Source organism: Pipra filicauda, unplaced genomic scaffold (assembly GCF_003945595.2).
Source record: "Pipra filicauda isolate LSUMZ 115617 unplaced genomic scaffold, ASM394559v2 scaffold271_size1040873_pilon, whole genome shotgun sequence".
NCBI lineage: Eukaryota > Metazoa > Chordata > Aves > Passeriformes > Pipridae > Pipra > Pipra filicauda.
This window is the reverse complement of record NW_024104389.1, coordinates 198,106-212,899: the sequence shown is the minus strand read 5'-3', so window position 1 is coordinate 212,899 and position 14,794 is coordinate 198,106. Positions and strand designations below refer to the sequence as shown.

Below are 14,794 nucleotides of genomic sequence, written 5' to 3'. Positions count from 1 at the left end.
TAGAATTTTATTAATACTCAGAATGTTCTTTCTGACAAATCTAACAATTTTGGAAAGTTATTTATTTAGTCTTACTCATTTTGCAGGAAAAATCATAATTTATTTTGGCCTCTATTATTTCACCTGCATCTGGATACCAGAAAACCATCGCCTACATAAGTAATTTAGAATAGTTAAGAACATGTTTTAAAAACTTTTTTTTTAGCTAGGAATGTTCTCCAGGTAAAGCATTGGCCACTTTTATCACTGTCCTTTGGGACAGAATTGTAAAACACTTAATGTATAGGTAAGCAAAAAGGGAATTCATACAGTAAGGAGTTATACTAGTCCCTAGTGTGTTGGGGGTCTGACTGAAAAGGGGTTGAAGGCCTTTTGTTCTTTCTCTAAAAGTAAAGAAAGTTTTTGTTCAGTTGCTATGGGTTTGGTTTGTTGGGGTTTCTTTGTTTTGTTTTTCCTCACAAGCACCTTTTGCTCTTAAATTTCAGCAGCACTGACATTGTGCAGAAAGTGAGTACAGTGGTCATAACGTGACATTGCTTTCCTGTCATTTCTTAGGCTTCCTGGCTTGCTTTTACTACACTTAATGGATTTCACATCCATTGTGCCAGCAACCACACACAGACACACAGACCCACACAACACGGGCACGCTCCAGTCTCTCCAGCCTCATGACTTGTGGTCCCCTCTGCGATGGCTGGCACTTATACCCTCATGAGCAGAGCATGAGGACTTGGCACCCAGCAGAAGTTTAATGAGAAGACAGGACAGACCATGGTGATGAGGTACCTGCAGGGCACAGCCAAACAGGCGTTACTGACCAGCAACCTATTTACAGCTGACCTGCCTCTTTTATCTTATCCTTCTTTTTCTCCGCCTTTGTTACTCCCCAGACAAACCTCCCTTTCTTTGCCTTTGGTCTTGTGCCATCACAAAATGCTCTTCCCCTATGTCCCAGGAGTGTCATACTCCTGTAGGCAGTAACCCACATAATTCACAGTGATGGCTGTCATAGAATCACGGAATCACAGAATGATTTGGGTTGGAAGGGACCTTAAAGATCACCTAGTTCCAACCCCTCTGCCATGGGCAGGGACATCTTCCACTAGACCAGCTTGCTCAGAGCTCCATCCAGCCTGGCCTTGAACACCTCCATGGATGGGGCATCCACAGCTTCTCTGGGCAACTTGTTCGAATGCCTCACCACCCCCATGGCACAGAACTTCATCCTAATATCTAATTTAAACCTACTATCTTTTAGTTTGAATCCATTCCCCCTTGTCCTGACACTACATGCCCTTGTAAAAAGTCTCTCTCCATCTTTCTTGTAGGCTCCCTTCAGGTACTGGAAGGCCACCATTAGGTCACCCCTGAGCCTTCTCTTTTCCAGGCTGAACCAACCCAATTCTCTTGTCCTTTCCTCATGGGAGAGATGCTCTATCCTATGATCATCTTGGTGGCCTCCTCTGGACTTGCTCCAACAGGTCCATGTCTTTCTTGTGCTGGGGACCCCAGAGCTGGATGTAGCACTCCAGGTCAGGTCTCACCAGGGCAGAGTAGAGGGGCAGAATCCCCTCCCTCGACCTGCTGGCCAAGGGGCTTTTGATGTCCTGGGACAGTCCTGGGAGGAGCTCATTTCTCTGGGTACCGTACTGGGGTTCCCCTACTTTTCACTGTGCCACTGGGCTCCTTTGTGCTCATGGAGAGGAGTGTTGATCAGAGAACCTAACATTTTGCTGATCTATCTGTTGGGTTTTGCAAAGGAAACACTTGTATCAAGATTCCATATTCTCTCACCAAATCACCAGTACATCATTAAAGTTTGTGCTACTCACATAGAAAAACATACTTGGATACAAAATGTTGCACAGAACAGAGCAAATTCCTTTCAGACAACTCTATCTACGATGTAAGAGTAGATACATCGTAGATACTCAAGACCCAAGTTTTCTTACACCCTCTTCATTGTTTAAGTATTTATACATTTTCTTCCTACTGCGGAGAACTTGGAATTATTTGGCTTTAAGCAACCTGTTCTAATGGAAGATATCCCCACCCATGGCAGGGGGGGTTGGAACAAGGTGACCTTTAAGGTCCCTTCCAACGCAAACCATTCTGCGATTCTATGATTCTGTGACTCCTTAGTACTGCCCATGGGGGTATTTTAGGCAGAGTTCAGTGTCACACACTTTCTTAGCTCTCTTCTGCTCTGTGGTACTTTCTATAAACATCATACTTTTTCCCCCCAAAGGCGTTAATTAATTTACTACTGTAAATGTATATTCATTAATGTAAATGTATATTAATTAATTTACTCCTGATGTATATTCAGGCTCTTGTTTCACATGTTTCTTTCTGTATGAGGCCAACTAGTTTCTTTATGACTGCTGTATATTCCTTTATTGCTCATGAGAATTACACAGCATGTCTTAAGTTTATCCCAGAATGGTACAACCCACGTAGACTCCCATCTTTCTAAAACAAACTCAACCCCAGACTTGCTTTCTTGAAGTTGTAGAAGAAGGAAGGAATTATTCATTAACACAGCTATGCCTTTTCCCTTTTTTTCTCACTGACTAAATTGTTTCTAAAGTTCCCCTCCATTACTATTTTATTGTGTTTATGAGGCTCAGGTGAGACTGAATTTCAAAGCAGAGAGCTTGCCACCTCCAAATCCTTGTTTCATTCTGTTCTTAAAGCAGTAAGAATTTACTGAGTGAATGTGGAGCATGTGGAGGGTGCAAGAAAGTGCCTGGGTCTGTGTAAGTTGGCCTCAGACCTCAGTAAGTTTTCTAAGTCAGAAATCATCCAAATGTGTTTCACACGGCAGTAAATTGGTATAGGCAGTACTGCACACAATCACTTGTTTGTCCTCAAAAACTGGGAGAAGATTCATTCTGGGTTCATTAGCTGATGGGCCCATTGTGCATGAATTTTTCTTGGCAAAGGCCTCTGATAACACTCATTCTTCAGAGCTGAGAGCCTCTGGCCACTGTCACTTCAAGTGGAGATCCTCACAATCATCCTGAATTACTGTGGAATGTTACAGAACTAAACTTTCTCTTCTTTTGCCAGGAGTAACGTTGGCTTTGTATAAAAAAAAAGAGAAAAGCGTTCAGCTGTGAAGTTAAGTAGCCCAGTGAACCCTTGCTGTTAAACTGTTTCTTCTGGAGAGGAGGAGGTAGACTGGAAGTTGCGTGGTTATGTAATACGCAGCGGAGACAATATCCCTGTGCTCCAACACTAATCAGAGTGTTTACAACCCTCCCTTTTGTATCTTCTACTGAATAGCAGAAATTCCTGTGGGGGACCTTTTACATTACCGCAGGAGGTGGCACAAAGAGCTCATTTGACAGGGACTAAGCAGCATTGAATCTCAAGTGAATAAATGGAGCAGGTGGCACGCTGCCACAGTATTAATGTGTCCAATAGGCTGGGGATTATGCTTGAGGCTGTGGGAATGAATCGGCCCTGCTTCTGGCTGAAACAAATTCTTCTGTTGATGAAGAATCCTGAAAGGGATTCAAATTATGCAGGTGCTTAACATAACAGAAACTTGCATTGTAAGAGGCAAAAATTTGCAAAATTCCTTTCAGCATCACTGTAAACAGGATGCACATTTAGATGGAGATGTGTTCCTTGGCACAGGTTGCCTCAAGTCACATCCAGACTCCATTTCCTCGTATTTCAGAGTGGCAGAGAGAGTGGGCAGCGACTCAAGGTCAGGTTTGTTATGCAGGATGAAGCCAAAGCCGAAGCCAACAGCTGCTCCCCTGTGAGCTGAGGAGGCAGCCCAGGTGCCCCCACCTATGGGGCTGTGTCAGCTGCTGTGCTGGGACTTGTAGTGTTCCCAGACTTCTCATTCTGACAATTATAATCTCACAACATGTTTGGCCGTACCCAGCTTTATCACTACTAACAGAATTACAGACTCCCAGAATGGGTCACGTTGGAAGGGCCCACAGTGGTCCCTTCCAACCTCTGGTCCAACCTCCCTGCTCAAGCAAGGTCATCCCAGAGCACATGGCATGGGATTGTGTCCAGATGGTTTTTGAGTATCTCCCATGAGGGAGACTTCACAACCCCTCTGGGCTCTGTCCCAGTGCTTGGTCACCCACAAAGTAAAGTTCTTCCTCATATTCAGGTGGAACTTCCTGTGCATCAGGTTCTGGCCGTTGCCTCTTGTCCTATTGCTTGGCAACCCTAAGAGCCCGGCTCCATCCTTTTGGCACCTCCCTTCTGATACTTATACCCAGTTGTCTCTTGTTGAGGCTGAACTGGCCCAATGCTCTCAGTCTTGCCTCATAAGAGAGATGCTATAGTCCCTTGATCATCATTGCTGCCATTCATTGGATCTGCTCCAGGAGCTCCATGTCTCTCTTGTACTGAGGAGCCCAGAACTGGACACAGCACTCCAGATGTGGCCTCACCAGGGCTGGAGGGGCAGGATCACCTCCTCTGACCTGCTGTGAATGCTCTTCCCAATGCCCCCCAGGAACCCACTGGCCTTCTTGGCCACAAGGGCCACTGCTGGCTTAAGGACCAAGGACCCTCGCGTTTCTTGTAAACCTGCCCAGAGGAGCGGTGGGGTCGCTGCCCGCCGGCCCTCGGCGGCTGCTGCGAAAGCTCCATACACATATCTCGGCTGTCCCCGCCGGGCAGGGAGGAAGGGAGGCCGGGCATCCCTCAGGCAGCGGCTTCAACAGCCAGGGGGGCGGGAGAGGCACCGTCGCTCCCCCCTCGCGGCGCGCGGGCCGCTGGGAGCTGTAGTGCGGCGGCCGCAGCCGCCTCGCGCCCCCCAGGCAGCGCCCCCGGGATGAACTACAATTCCCGTCATACCCCGCGCGCGGCGAGACCAGCGCCTCCCGCCCCGCCCTCCTGGCCGCGCGGAGCGAGGCGGCGCGCATGCGCGGTGGCTGCAGCTCGCGCCGCTCCCCGGCCGTGCCTGCGAGCGCCGGGCGGCGGCGGCGCCGGGATGGGGCGCGAGGCGGGGCGTGCCCGCCGCGCCTGAGGCTGAGGCGGAGCCGCTGCGCCAGCGAGCGGGACCCCCGACGGTCAGTGCGGGGACGAGGGGGCGGCCGGCCCGGCCCGACACCCCCGTGGGGGGCGCGGGAGCCGTTCCGTATCCGGGCGGGCGGGGGCGGAGGAAAGGAAGGGGGGGGACAACGAGCGGCGCGAGCCGCCACCTCCCCGCAGCGCGCGGCTCCCGGGTGGGGGAGGGGCCGGGCGAGGCTGCCCGCGCGCGGGGGGCGTGGCCGCGGAGGGCTCCACCCACCTTTCCGTCTCCCTCTTACTCCCTTCCTCCTCCTCCCTCCTTGCCTCTCTGTCCTCCCTTCCTTCCCTCCCTCCGTCCCTGCTTCCTTCCTCTCTCCCTTCTCCCTCCTCTCCCTCCCTCTCTCCCTCCCCTCTCTCCCTCTTCGTGTTCACTTACCTCTCTCCTTGTTGTCCCTCCTGCCCCTAAGGGAACAGGCGCCCTGTGCGACCTGTTTCCTGAAGCGTTTACTCCCTTTGGATCGTGCGGGGTTCGCTACAGCTCGGTCTCGGATGAGAGCTCTGCTGGACTGTGGGTTGGCTCCCCGCGGGGTTGTTTTGGGTTGGTGGGGGTTTTTTTTTGGTGGGGAGGGAGAGATCAGGTTTTTTTATTCATTTACCTTCACCTAAAGGTCACATGTTTAAAAAAACAGAAGACTTGCTGTTAATTGTCATTTTTACACATCTGGTGTGGTTAACAGTTGCTAAGGATGCTGTTCCCTACCTGATAATGTTGGGGTTGGAAGGGACCCTAAAGATTATCTTGCTCCAAGGCCCCTGCCATGGGCCGGGAAACCTTCCACTGGACTAGGTTGCTCCATCCAACCTGGCCTTTGAACACTTCCAGGGACATGTCAATGTGTGATGTATGAGCAAATACATGACCCACCGATGAGGTCTTACTTTTAAGTGCTTATGTATGTTAAAATGAGCAACAAAGAAAACATCAGCAGTACACATCGAAGGTGTCTGTTCATGAGAACGGTGTGGTTTGGATTCCCCCACCCAATTGTCCCTGAGGTTAATGATCATCCTTAACGGGAAATAATAATTAATAAAAACAGGCTAAGGCCTTTTTGCCAGTTGCATAAGCCAGATGGATTTGTGCAGGTCCCTTGTTCCAGCACAGCAGAACAGCCCTAATTGCATTCCTAAACGTGTTTCTCACCTGGAAAAGGCTTGAAGCGCTTACCATGAGAGTTCAGCATTGCCATAATGCACCCGTTCAGGGTGATGTTGAGGCTCTCTTGGATTTAATGGATGTAATGGATGTAAATGTATTAATGAGCTTAAAGGAGTGATCCCTTAGATCCCTTAGATTTGGGTTTTGATGTCCTCTGAGGTGTTGCACACAGCTCATGGTGAATGATGTAGTGTGGCTTCTTCAGCTCATTTCGTTGGGGGCTGTGTAAAGTCCATACAGTGTGTGTGACATATGCTTTGGGGGGACTCTTTTCTACTGAGAAATAAAAAAAGGGCCCTTCCAAACTGTTGTAGTTTTGACTGTTTAGTACTTCTGAGTGTTTGAAATTTATTAACCCCCTTGCTGTAGTGTTCTAGGTAATTATATAAAAAATGGAGTGTCTGTTACAGAGAAGCAGGGAACCTTGCATTCTCTGTTCTAGGGATCTTTTTTTCTGTCTTGGAGAAAATAAGTTGTATTCTGTAGTCTTCCCACATCTGAAATGGAAGATAGGAATAGCTGCCTCCAAATTTGAATATTCCAGGTGCAACTTTGGCATCGTTCAGTCCTAGTTAAGGTGTGTTCAGGGGTGGAAGGGTAGATTTTGTGATTTGGTTTGGTGGGGTTTTTTTCCCCAAAGGAAGGATTTCACTGTAAAATCCCTGGTGTGATTGTAGTTATGCAGGGAACAAAGTTCTTTTTCTGTAGGGAAGCTTATTTCCATTTCTGTATGTGCATGTCTATGCCAGAATATATTGTCCTGGAACTGCAGTAACTGCATTCTTGCTTCAGAGCTGCACGGCTTGATTCTGCAGGTGTGCCTAAAGCAGAGCTGATGTGTGTGAGCTTTGGGGTTTGATCTCTGCTGTACCCTTTAGGCACATTTCCCTAATAGGTTTTAGCTGTATTTTCTTACAGAAAAGATTTGCATATTTTCTAAGGAAACACTGCTGTTTCTTACAGGCTGTTTTTAGACTAACATGGAAAATGCTGCTGTTCAGCAATAAATGGCAACAAATGCAAATCTATTTTCCTTCTGTAAAGTTTGGTGTCATGCAGCTGGCCTCAAAATGCCAAAATATAGTATGACATTTACCTTCAGTTTATTATAGTATAGTATAGCAAAATTACTAAGCTTTTCTCTGAACTAATGTGTCTGATTATGTTGAATCAGTGAATGATTTACTACCCTTAAACTAGACATGGTTTGCCATGTGCCAGCTTCAGATTTTCACCTAAAGAATTCATCTCCTTCTACTGTTCCCCAGAGCCTCATGGACCATAATTTTCAAATTGTCGGTCAAAAATAATTTAAAAGTACGTCAAACAGTCCCGTAGTTGGGCTGGAAGTACCTTATGGACTGGGAGGCTTGTACTTAGGCTGCATCCCCAGACATGGTGGTCTTGAGGGGTGACTGCTGTCCAAATTATGTGCATCCTCTGCTGCCATGGCCAAAACCAGAAGGGTAAGGATGCAGGTTGAGTTTAGAGAAAGGAACAGTATGACATCTTTCCTGTTCATACTTATCCTTCCCATCCCAACCATCCCTCACCTTTTGGGTTTGACATCAGGGAATACAAACTTGGGTAAAGCTGTGGACATACAGTAGACTGAAAAATATTTTGATGGTGGCAGCAAAAGCAAGTCTCTGAAACTGAATAGCAGCAGGGGTCCAGTACTCCCTGCTTTTCTGTAGGCTGTAGTAGAAATTGGAGGATGACTGCTTACTTGGAGCAGGCGCTGGGAACTGGGATGTGGAAGGATGTATATGATATTACCCGAGTAAGGAGTGGTGATCCAGTTAGTCAGCTCGCGCAACCCTCAGCTCTAATATATCCGAAGAGCTGCTAGTTTTTTCTGTCCTGTTACTGGAAGATAATGTGCTAGGGAAAAGTGTTTTATTTAGGTTTCATCAATAAAATGCTGTGACACTAGTAGGGAAGAATTTGTGAAAAAGATAAATACAAAGTACAATGGTTCTAGTGGATAGTAAGAAAGTAAATATCAAACTTAATACCTAAACAAAATATGTCTGACCGAAAATATTTGGGAAAAATAACTGGAGTCTGTAGTGTTGTTTATTATTACTTGTGCATTAAAAAAGCAGTAGGCATCTCTTTTTCTTGTCTAATGATGAATTCCAAGTATGCATGGGAGACTGAGATCTGCAAATTCGAAAACATGAGATTGCAGTGTTTAGAGTGATCAGTTCAGTACCTACAGGTAGTATTTCCTTTGGTAATTAAATGAGATGTGTTTTAATAGAGAACATGATCTGGTATTTTTTCCTTGTCTAGCTCCTGTGATACTAAGTAAACAAAAGTACAGATAATGAAGATGTCCCAGTTTCTTCCAGAAGTGGCTTGGCATAACATCCAGACTGAAAAATAGCAACTAATTATTTAATAAACACAAGTTTTATAACAATAAAGTAATAAATAAAGAAGTGCTTGTCAGATGCTAAAACAACAAAAATAATGTAGATCCGAGTAAGTATAGTGAAATGTTAATGTGTATCAATATTAATGTGATATTTAGCCCAGTTAAAAAAAAGTTATTAGAGAAATGTTATATTTTAAATAATCAAATCTAGTGTTGTGTTCTGTGTGCAGAATAAAATGATGCAATTATTCTGATATAATAATTGAAGTGTGTCACTTCATCTGTATTGGTGTGCCCTTAATTGTTAATAGTTTGCCATCTGTCCGTTTATTTTAAGGAAGATACATAGAAATATAAACCTCAAGCAATCGATGTAACTAATTTCTTTAAAAGAAACTTTATGATCCTTGGTGTTACACACTAATTTATGGTATGATCTTGTAGACAGTTTGTGGCTTGCTTCCATCCAGGCTACTGCCTTCCCTGGAGGAAGCAGGAAATGGCTTAAGGATTCTTGCCAGCTACAGACCAGTACAGACCAGCTACAGAGCACAGTGCTGGGGAAGACCTTATCTAAATATGCAGAGATGCACTGTTTTGTCTGCTGGGGGCTAAGCTTTTTCGTGGGAGTAGGTCCTGCCCTCTACTGCAGTACAGTGGAAGGGGCAGCAGCTTCTGAACCACCCGTAGGTGCAGATTTCTCATTGCCATGCTGCCTTCTTTATTCTCCTTCTTGCCCACAAGAAACAGAGCTTTTTTAGACTGGCTATTCTGGTCTCTGGAGGCACACAAGGAAAGAAAGGGATGAGTGATGGCTGTTTGCGTGAGGTGGGAACAGCCAGATGGTTGCTGTAGAGGAAGAGTGAGGAGCGAGTGCTCAGTGCTAAGGTTTGACATTCCAAATCAAAATGCAGGTTTGGACCAAGCCGAAAATTATTTTAAGGAAAACAAATTTAGTTTTGGATTGGTTGTTTTGTACGTTTGTTAGCAGTGAATAACTCTCCACTCGAGTCAATTCATAGTTATGTATAGATAAAATGTATTTTTGTTTCATTTTTATCCTCTGTAGAATGAAAATTTTGTGTGTTTCTGTGATCTAGGTTAAGGCAGCTCATGAAGTTTGCTTCCTGCTTTACAGTTCAGCAAGGTGCCTGGGCTTTTTGTATTACAAGTAAATGATCTTTGTGGTAGAGGACAAGACATCTGGCAGAAAGGAGCTCTTGGGACTGAACATCTATCTCTGGTACTACCGAAGCTTGAGTTGGATACATGTTTTTTAAAAACACAATATATGGTGATAATACTGTTAACTTGACACTTGTGGAAAAAGATCTATCACAGCTGACAAAAACCGCAGCTTCTCTTTTTCACAAAACATTTAGTAAGAATTCTGCGAGAATATCACTTCTCTTTAAAACCATACCTAACTTTGTAAAATAGGAGTTACACCTAAGAGTTTGAAGCTATAATTTTAATGTTTATCCTCTAATGACTTTTGTGAAGTTTAACATTTAACTTACCCTGGTAACGAGGCTTGTTGCTACTTTAACATTTCTAACCTGCCCAGTTAAGTTTTTTAAATGTGAGCATCACCAGTCAAGGTGCAGAATTTTTTTGGATGTTAGCATGAAAATAAATTTTCACTGATTTTTATTAACATAAATTACATTGAATGCTAAATGTAAATTGTAATGCTAAACATGCCAGGAATTAAACTCTAATTTCATGGGATTAGTAGTGGTTTTCTATCATATTACTATGGAAGTCCATAATAATCAATTATTGTTTTTCTGTGTCCAGTATACTGCTTTCACATACTTAGCACTGAGTCTATTAATTTAGTGTATAACTATTGATGAAAGATAATTAAGTTGGCAGATATTTTACTATATTTGTAATACTGTAACTCCGGTAGATTTTAATATTGTGAACCAAATGCTATATAAAAGCATAATTCTAATCTGTACAAAACCTAAAATACCTTTTTTTTTTTTTTATAAATTGGATTCAAAGAAAAGTTTCATCTCCTCTTTTAATTTTCAATTGTGGTGGCTTCAAAGGAAATGCTGTTCTTTTAAGATAGCCTAAAGAGCTTTTCATATTTTATGGGATATTTTTAATTGATTGAATGGACTAAAACTGTAAGAGCTTGGGGGGAAAAATAGCAGATTTACCCAGGAACTCATTGGATTATTTCAATCTACTGGTTTTAGCTTTTCTTGTTCTTTAGATGTTTTAATCTTTACAAATTCTGTAAATTTTCTTTGTGCTGGCCGCTTGCAAGCTAATCTTAGACGCAGAGATCTTTCACAGGTCATGCTTCTGAAGTTATAATCCTGAAATTTGGGGTTGCAGTTCTCCAAAATTTATACGATGTGTACCAGTGGTGAGCAGGTGTGTTTTTAGCAGTCATGTTTTGAAAAGGGTTTTAAACATTGTTGGGGGAAATGAAATGCAACTTTCCAGCTGAAAGAGGAAGTGATGAATATGCAGAATTCTTACTTTGCTGGCTGCATGGTTCAGTAAATTAATGTGACTGATATACTAAGATGTAGATTTAAATGTAAGTTCCTCCACAACAATAATTAGGAACTAATTTTCTGGCCATGTCTTTCACAAATGTATCTTTGAATATGCCAAAATTGGTATGCTCTACCAAAAAACAGTGGAAAAGTTGCATCAGTTTTATCTGCATCACTCCTTTTGTGTGCTGCAGTTTTATGATATTTTGTTTTATGATCAAGCTTGCTTGCGGTTCTCTATTGTCTTCTTTTGGTTACTTCTTCTTTATAAATGCTTTAGTACGTAAGTTTTTAATATGTTATTTTGTCAAACTTTGAAGACATCCAAAAGATACACAAACGTGTGTCGCAGAGGTTTGCAGTTAGTGAGTATGATTAGAACAGTCAGCTGTAAATGGATATTTTCAATGGGTAGTTGCAGTTGGTGTGTTCTAGAACTTAAGTGCAAGGATTTCACCACTCTTAAAATTGCCTTGTACCAGTGGAGGCAGTTTACCTTTTTTGGGGGGAGGGATTGGACAATGGCTGTCTTTTTCTTTACATATGCTGGGGCTTCCATTGAACTACCATTAAACTACCTACTTTAATTTTAATTATAGTAACATGACTTATGTTTAGACAAGGCTACACCACAGATTTGGGAATGGCAGTTAGAACTTATTTGGTCCTGTGCTGTCAAATACTGAACTTTTTCTCCATCTATCTGAAGCATACATAGTTTTAGTGTCTTGTTTATGTTATTGTTCAGTTCGATTTTATTATATTTTGCAAGTAAGTTGGAAACTTCAATCAGTGTGTATTTATTAAGCTACGGGGGAGGGGGTTTATGATACTCTCAAGACATAACATTGCTGAAAATTACTACAGTAGGTGCTTCAAACTGAACTGAATGAAATCTGTTTTAGAAAACATATGTGAATTTAATTTTAAATTCTAAGGATGTTTATACATTTTTCTAGAGGGCTGGTGTTTTATGTAAGTTTTCTTGTAAGGGTGTTTGGCTACGTAAATTGGCATAGAAGACAAATACTGTGAACTTGTGGGTCCTGCTGCTGTTTCAGTAATTGCCATTTTAATGAATGATGGATGACAGATTCCTGTTTCCCAGCCATTCTCTGAAGAGACCAGCAGCTGTCCCAAGGTGCCACACCTTGCATTGGATGTATTTATGAATGCTTTCTGTGTTCGCATGCATGACATTTTGCAACATCTCAGCCCTGGAGGTGATGATGTTAATCATAATTAATAATCTGCTGAGCTTGTAAATATTTAAATTGACTTTCCCCTTGGGTATTGAGTGAATCAGAGGCAGACGTGGAAAACAGAACTTGTTAATCCCATCTCTACATATGGTACTGAAAAAAATAACTAAAACTTCAGAAATTTGCTGAAAGGCAACATCATGTGATGTTGGTGAAAAGTTGTCACTGGCATTGATGGGAATATGTCTGAAAAGAGGAGATGATATAGTCCTCCTTGTGCAGAAACCATGCTAAAAATAAAAAGAAAAAATTCTTTTCCGTATAGCATGAGTTTGACAGACATCAACATCTATTGCAGCAGGTTCCACTGCTGTAGACATAACAAGAATCAACAAAACAATTATTTTGTTGGCTTGTCTCAAAACAGATCTCCAAGTGAAACAAGCTGCATCAGAAAAAAAGTCCTTGGGTAGGTAAAACTGCATTTGCAATAATGGCTTGCTAAAAACTGCTGTAGTGGGAGCACAGAAACAATGTTCTCCTATCCATTATGGTTAAGTTGGGAAAACATTTGTGTGCAACTCAACCTGCACTTGATTTTACTCAAAATGGGCCTAATAAAACAACCAGTGAAAGCAGAAGGAGGAGTCTTTCCTTTTGCTTTGGTTTCTAGGTCAATAGCCATTGATGTTAGCTTGGACTTTTAAGCCAAAAAAGTGATGCAGATAGACATAGTTATCAAATAATCACTGAAAATAATCAGCAGATAGACATGGTTATTAAATAATCAGGAAAAATAATCAGAGAAGTTGTTATATAACCAGCTTTTCTAGATCAAAGTCTTTCTTTACTTTCCCTTTCTTTTACTTCAGAATGAATTTTATCTCAACCGCTGTAGTTCTGTTTAATATTCTCTAAAAGTTGCATATGACTTGCCTGTTACATTTGAACATGCAGGGTTTTAAACAAGAAAAAGAATGGAAACTGGTCATATCTGTGTCATGTATCACTTGAAGAGATCCAAGAAAAGCTGTTCTTAGTTTCTCCTTATGTTGCAGAGTTGTCAGTTTGAGTGAGAGCCTGTAATTGATAGATCTCCTCATCTGTGTTCAATACATGGTGTCAAAAATTCAATGTAAAGCTAAGGAACTTAATTTTCACAGTTTTAACCCTAAAGGTTTGTGTGCCACTAATGTACTTTCAAAACCTGCTTACTTCTGGGAATGATAAAGCCTTAGAATTGAATATTCTTTGCCTTTGGTAAGATAAACTAGATAGTTTGTACTGATCTTCCAGTTAAAGGATTATGAAGTGACTTCTGTAAAATTTACTTAATGCTGTTAGAAAATTCTATGAATAAAATAATGATCACAGTTCAGCCAATTCAGTGAGGAAGCATGGTACTTCTAATTGATTTTTCTATATCCAAGCTGAGAGATAATATCTCAGTAGTGGACAAAAAAGCAGCACTGTCTGGATTCAGCGTGCAGTACTCCGTGCAGCAGGTGCGCTCTGCCATTCCCTCCATATACTGAGCGAGTTTATGCAGTTGACAAAGAGTGGCAGGGCTTCGTCCATACGGACTCTGTGTGCTGGTGGGTGGTGGCGAGTGGCTTCTGAAGGACTAACCAGCAGACACCAGATAAGCGATGCCCGTGGGAGGCACAGGGGTTCTGGTGTCTTTGTAATTGGCACGGGTAAGAAAGATGACGGTAAATGCAGCAGCGTCTGCCTGTACATGTCAGCTGAGTGTGTTCCCAGGATTTTTACAGAGCTTGAACTCTACCTGCTGGCAGGAGCCTCATGTGTGTTACTGCTGCTGTTGCATTTCCAGGTGAATTACTGCTGTCACAGAAATGCCAGTGCATTATTTTACACATTTCTGGTGTGTGGGCGTGTCCCACATTTGTTACCAATGTTAAATCCAAAGCAAAGAGTCTGTAATAATTGCTGTTTAGCTTTGTTATTTCTAGCATTTTAGTATGTATTAACTAGTGCACTCTTAAAAAAACCCTCACAAAACTCAAAACTAGGCTTTTTAACTGGGTGATGGAACTGAATGTATAGAGCTCTAGCCTCTGGGAAACTAGATTCCATTCTCTGTTGTTTGCTCTGTCACAGATAGTCTGTAGATTCTCTTGAAAGAATAGCAGAAACTTAAAACTCCAGTAAAATATTTTATACTAAATCCACTGGTTTCTCTTCTGCTTCATTTTGATTTTTTTTCACTCTGATGAATAGCACTTGCTCTTTTAATAGCATTTTTAGTAAATTCAGCTTAACAGTCAGGTTTAGGATGTTTTGGTTTTTTTCAGTGAGTCCACTAAATTGACAGCTGTTCTCAAGTTGGCTGTATGTTGGTGCTGGATGATGCTGTAGTTGAAATCTCTGATGGGGGGAATGTATCATTAAATAAACTCAGCCCAGGAACTGGTTAAAGTATAAATATTAGTCTTAATTTGCTAAATCATCAATT

At 42.4% G+C, this 14,794-nt stretch overlaps 1 protein-coding gene across 2 annotated transcripts in view; it reads left to right on the top strand.

The window, feature by feature from the left end:
- The first annotated feature begins 4,937 nt into the window (after window positions 1–4,937).
- The window catches only part of RALBP1 (ralA binding protein 1), a 33,562-nt gene continuing 23,705 nt past the window's right edge, over window positions 4,938–14,794 (top strand). The window contains exon 1 of one of the 2 annotated variants that reach the window (XM_027737085.2): window positions 4,938–5,051. The gene's annotated coding sequence lies outside the window, so the exon portion shown is untranslated. Of the gene's footprint in view, window positions 5,052–5,367; window positions 5,561–14,794 lie in introns of those variants that run through there. The other variant, XM_027737086.2, reaches the window with a different exon arrangement.